Raw genomic sequence first — 6,270 nt, forward strand, 5'->3', positions numbered from 1 at the left:
TTGAAATACTAAAGGGTAAATTTATTCAATAATATCGCCATTGGCTTCAACCACGGCCTCCAGACAACTTCGGAATCTCTTGCAACTCTTCTGGATAGTCTCCTTGTTTAAGATGGTGAATGCTGCCATTATCCTTGCCTTCAGTTCATCTTTGGTGTTACAAGGAGTTTTGTTGGTCTCTCGCTCAACTGCGCCCAACAAATAATAATCAAGGGAGTTGCAGTCTGGTGGGGGGATTAGGTGGCCAGATGTTAGAGATGATGCGGTTGCAGAAACTGGCTGACAGCCATGACTGGGTTCTCCTGCTTGTGTGGCATGGTGCAGAGTCCTGTTGCCAGAAATAGAGTATTCCAGCAGCCACCCTCTTGACTCAGGGCAGCACTGCTTCTTCCAGGCCGTATCTTCGTAATCACAATTAGACTCATCCAACTCTTTTCGAATCCTCTGCACTGTCCTCAGATTGACACCCAAACACTCTGAAATGTTCGTATTGTAGCTTCCGGCGCGAATGCCAAGCAGTACAGTATGTCGTTTCCAAATTTCTGACAGAGCGAATTGCGTCATAGTACTGTTTTTCTCACAGACAGTGCCCAACTGACCCTACTTTACTGTGTAGTCGACAAAATCAAAAACAAACTATGAGCATGCACGAAATTAAAAGTATAAAATGGCGACAATTTACCCATTGTGCCATACACGCGCGCGTACACACACACACATGCAGATATATATTCATACATACATATATACAAACATGTGTGTGTGTGTGTGTGTGTCAGACTGAGTAAAAAGCAAGCAACGTTTTGAAACATGAAGTTTTTTACAATATATTTCAACAATGCGGAAGTAAGTACCATTACAATCAACACATTTTTGCCAACGAGTTACAAGTTTTTTTTAATTTTTTTATTCTGATAGCATAAAAATCTGGGGTTCTGAAGCTGATGAACTCTTTGAATGCACTTTCAGCATCGGTTTGATTTTTGAACTCCTTCTCCCAAAGATATGACATGAAGGATCCTGAAGTTGGTTCGTAGACTGATTGTGCCACTAGACTGGAAGGCATGTAGAGGCTTGGCAACGAGTAGTAACGTTCAAGATCTGAATCAGGTATGGGCAAACCTTTTCGAAAAGCGAGCCACATGAGACATGGCTAAGCATCAGGCGGGCTGCACTCTTAAAAAAAACAAAATTCGAGATAATTTTTCGTTGGTGGGTTGCAGTTTGCCTATCTAATTACTTTTTTGCAAGTTCAAGGGATTTTAATAAGAGTATGGCAAAATTTTTATAGATTTGAGAGCATTTCGCTTGTTTTATTCATTGTCAAAAAAAAAAAAAACGATCTGAGATCTACCCTCAGTTGTATCAAGGAAAGTGATGTCTGTCTTTCCTCTTCCAAGCTCAAGCTAGTTAAATATAAACTGCAGAACCTGCCAGAAGAAGAGGGAAAAAGACTCTGCAATATCATGTTGTATAGCATAATAAGAAGCAACCCTTTTGATTACGAAGAAGTGATAAATATTTTCAGGTACAGGACCAAAGGGAGAAGTGCTATTATGATTTATTAAAGTATGGCTTTCTTATTTATATTTCTTTTTTTTTTAGTTGGCACTTCATTGCAGATCATTAAAAATATAATGTTTCCTTTTGTATTTTTGTAATAAGAGTCAATATTTTTTTCTATAGCTACTTAAGTGCTGTGACCATTATATTAAATAGCCTACAGAATATTTCTATAAATCTTTAATTTATAGTTTCATATTATTCCATATTTAAACGTATATACTGCAGAGTACTGTAATTTATATGATGAGCAAGATAAAAGTCAATGTAAGTAAAATCGAATAATATCTGTAAATTAAACTCCAATATTACAGTATCTTCATATCTTTTGAAAATTTTGCAATAAAAACATGCCTCTTATATAACAAGTTTTCACTCCGTTTTCTTAAATCAACTTTATATAGAAAAATTATGCATTAAATTTCACAGAATTTAAGAATATTAGACACATACAATTTTTAACATTTTCGTTCGTGTATCTCTCTCTCTCTCTCTCTATATATATATATATATATATATATATATATATATATATATATATATATATATGTACAATCGATAGAGGATATATGTGTGTGTGTGCACAGGGTGGGGAAGCAAAACTTGGAAAATAATATATAATTCACCAAATTATTTTTATTACAACAACCAGCAACCTGACATAAATATAATTTTAACACGAGTTTATAGGGGTATAAAAAGACAATTTATTCAATATGTCTGCCTTCATTGTCCACCACAGCCTTCACACGCCACCTGAAGGCGTCATAACTCTTCCTGATGAAGCACTCATACATGTTGTCCCACTCTTCTCTCAGGATTTACTTAAAGTGATCAAGACTTGGATGCGAAGTTCTGTTGGTAGAGCCCTCCAATTTACCCCATACAGTATAGTCTAGAGAGTTCAAGTCTAGGCTGGACGAAAACTCGAAGTTGGCAGGCCAAAAGTCGGCGAAGTTGTCTTCACAGAATTTCTGCACTTTCTTCGCCGTATGAGCAGGAGAACCATCTTGGGTCCACACTTAATGACCATTGGGGTAGCTATACTTCAGCCAAGGCAAAACCTTATACCGCAGGACATTATAATAAACGTCAGCCCCCACCTTGAAAAAATGGAGAGGCATCTTTTTCCGCCAGACTCCACAACTCCCAGTATCATGACTTGAGCAGAGGGTTTGGTTCTAAAGACGCCCTTTACTATAGAAGGTGACTCAGTTATGTATCGACCATTGCGACGTTTTAAAACAACATCAACAGTAAAGTTATCTTCATCTGAAAAGATTTTGACGGTTTGTCCATTGTGCTTCAAGTACCGCGACACTTTTTTTGTCCTTTCATGCCCTTTGGCTTTCATTGCATGAGACAATAGGTGTCTTGAGGTCCTCACGCATGGCCCCAAATGTAAATCAGTGTGTACAGCATTTCTGATGGTCTTTGGATCAACTTTCATGTCCATGGACAGTTTTCTCATGGATGTTATTGAGTCTTTCGAAATTTTGGCTTTGAGAGATTTAAGAAATGCATTATCCCGTTTTTTATTTGTCTCCACTTCCTTGCTTTCTCTTGATGTCTCCAATATCCAACATTCGGTTCTTAACGTTGTAGTCAGTGCTCACAGTGGCCCCAACGGTCTGAGCAATATGTCTAATTGCAACCCCGGCATGAAGCAAATCTACTATGCGTTGTCCCTTAGCTTCTTAAGTGGACATGCTAGATCGTATGACTGGAGCTTCTGCTAAAAATTAACTCTATATACCTCCACCCTGAAATAGAAAACAATATTTTCGTATTTACGCTCAGGAATATATGAAAAATAAGGCTTACAAAATATTCCAAGTTTTGCTTTCCCGCCCTGTATATATGCACACACTTCTGTGTGTGAGTGTGTGTGTGTGTGTGTCAGATTAAAGGAGATTAAGAAATCCGAGCATTCCTGCGGATATCAGCTAACAGAGTAAATAGAAGCGACTACCTTTTCTTTAAAGCAAACTGTGCTATACAAACTGAAACTCCAACGATAATTTATTTGTCGTAGAGTATAATACAGCAAGTTCAAGAATGAAGATGATGGTATCAACATTTGTTCCTTTGTTACGATCATTTCAACAATCATAATAAAGGAATAAATGTAATACCATCACCTCCACTTTTGGACTTACTATACACACACTCACATAACTGCCATCTCTAAGGAGTGCAGGGTTACATAAGCGGACAGTTACCTAACACTCTATCGAACCCCTAATGCGAAACCGATTGGTAAGATCGGCCGTAATGGATATATAATAGTGTACACTTCGATCGATTAATATACACGTGTGTGTGTATTTGTGTGTGTGTGTGTGTGTGTGTGTGTGTGTGTGTACACGACAGAAATTTATGCATGAGTCATGATACGAAATGAAGTAACGCTATGCTGGCTACTGTCTTCTCAGATACCTCGGCTGCTTGTCAAAATTTTTTACTATGGCCTTCTTGATGTCAAAATCTCGAATATGGCGTTATTTGTGAAGTAAACGATCTACCAGTTAGAACAGTAAGTCAAACGTAGTGTCTATCACATGGGAGGGAAAATATAATGTATCGGACTACTAGCCCATAAAGTATGAATTCAAAATTATAACAACAGCTATTGTTATAGCAATTTGTCTCTGCGCGGGACGCTGACTCCAACGTTTCAACACTTTCTAGGCAGAGACTGCTACTATGACCCCTGGGAAAAGTTTTCAGTAATAAACGAGTCTCTTTTTCCAGAAGAAAAATTGACTTTCTAATAGAAATTATTGTAACAGTAGTTACACAGCTCTATAAAATGCATTGGGAGAGAATGTTATGAATGTTATATAGCTAGCGTGAATAAAATCACATTGTTTTCTCTAAACAACGATCTAATAAAATAAAAACATTGAAATATCTTAATACATTTTTTTTTTATCGTTACAATATCGAACGGTTTTATGAGAAACTTTAAGGAGAAACGTGTTCCTCTTAAATTTTCAGTTTGAAATACTGTGTAACAAAAACGATTTAAATAACAAATAGACAACACAAAAATTATTTGATTTGAATTAATCTATGAAATTCTCCTCGGTATGATTTCTCTCCAAGTATTATGTATTTTATGCCAGAACAATACTTTGGGGACAACTACAGCCCAGAATTCGATAGTTGCCCTCCTATTTAGAAATTATGTCAAGGAGCATGAATACACAACATATACTATACTATACATGTGTGTGTATATGTGCATATATATATATATATATATATATATATATATATATATATATATATATATATATACACATACACACACATATCCACAGACAGAAAAACATACCTACAGACACGTAGAAATTTACGTGTGTATATACTGTATGTGTGCATATGTGCACATATACACACACATACTAATACTCAATAAACGAGCACGGAAAAGAAATATACGATAATTGATCATTATCACCGGTAATATCATCATGATCATCATCATCATCATCATTGCTGTCGTCGTCGTCGTCACCGCCAACATCATCATCATCATCATCATCATCATCATCACCATCATCATCATCCTTGACAGCATCTTCAGCATAATAGATTCTTTAATAAGAAGCTTTCTTACAGCGACTTCTAACCAAGAGCCATCCCACATTTTAAATATAGTCAAGTAGCTGAATGAATTTTCATTTGCGTCAGCATTCTTTTTTTGTCTTTTCTTTTCTTTTCTTTCTTTTCTTTTTCATTTCTATCTATTTTTTTTTTCTTTTTCTATTTTTTTTTTGTCATCTTGTCTCTCATCTAGAAAGTTTATTAACTTCTTTTTTTTATTTCTCTTCCTCATTGACAGCAAATTTTAATCTCATCGCATTAAAAGGAATTTCTTTTCAATCAACATTGGTTTGCTGATTGGTTTATATAGCAAGACAGATAGGTCGTTTCTCGAATATGAGTTTACAGTACAATTTTTCTCACGCGAGTAGTGTAGTCGATTCCGCTTAATCGCATCGCTTACGATAGATTATTGGATTTCTTCATGCAATTAACCGGAGTATGCATTTTGCTGAATTCATTTGGTTGGCGATAAATTTCGAAATTTTAATATACTACCAGCAATAAAGTAGTTAAGAATTTTCAAAAATAATAATAATATTCCTATGTGTGTACAATGTTTATCAAATGCAGCTGTAGCACATTCTCTCGGACATTTCCACTAGATTACCGGTTATGTGTTTAATTAGCATATTTAATTAATCCGCTCCTCATTCCATCCGTCCATGTTTTCCCGAGAGCGTCGTAGGGATAGAGTCCTCAGGCACCTTCTCCGTAAGGTCCTATCAGAAGTATACATCATTAGACTTTCCTGCTGGATTTTCAAGGGTGACCAACTGATATATGGCAAGATATTGCCATATTGAGGTATAAATATACAAGTATACCTCATCATGTTGAACCGTTAATCCCTACACATATTTTTCTTCCTCCGTTATTTTCATTCTCTCTCTCTCTCTCTCTCTCTCTCTCTCTCTTTTTTTTTCTTCCTGTCAATCTTTTCTGATGAAGAGCGTAGGCTCGAAACGTCAAAGCTTTTCTATTATTTCCGAGCGTCAAACTAATACACCTGCTTGTTGTTTCTTCACTCGTTTTCGTCTTTTGTTTTCTGTAAATTTGAACTATATGTGTGTGTGTGTGTCTGGTGTGTGTGTT

At 36.2% G+C, this 6,270-nt stretch overlaps 1 protein-coding gene across 2 annotated transcripts in view; it reads right to left on the bottom strand.

Annotated features, from left to right (window-relative positions):
- Nucleotides 1-6,270, bottom strand: part of LOC106877753 (protocadherin-18) — a 215,124-nt gene that overhangs the window by 54,781 nt on the left and 154,073 nt on the right. The gene's annotated exons all lie outside the window — the stretch shown is intronic.

The sequence above is a fragment of the Octopus bimaculoides genome, chromosome 14 (assembly GCF_001194135.2).
Source record: "Octopus bimaculoides isolate UCB-OBI-ISO-001 chromosome 14, ASM119413v2, whole genome shotgun sequence".
Classification (NCBI taxonomy): Eukaryota; Metazoa; Mollusca; class Cephalopoda; order Octopoda; family Octopodidae; genus Octopus; species Octopus bimaculoides.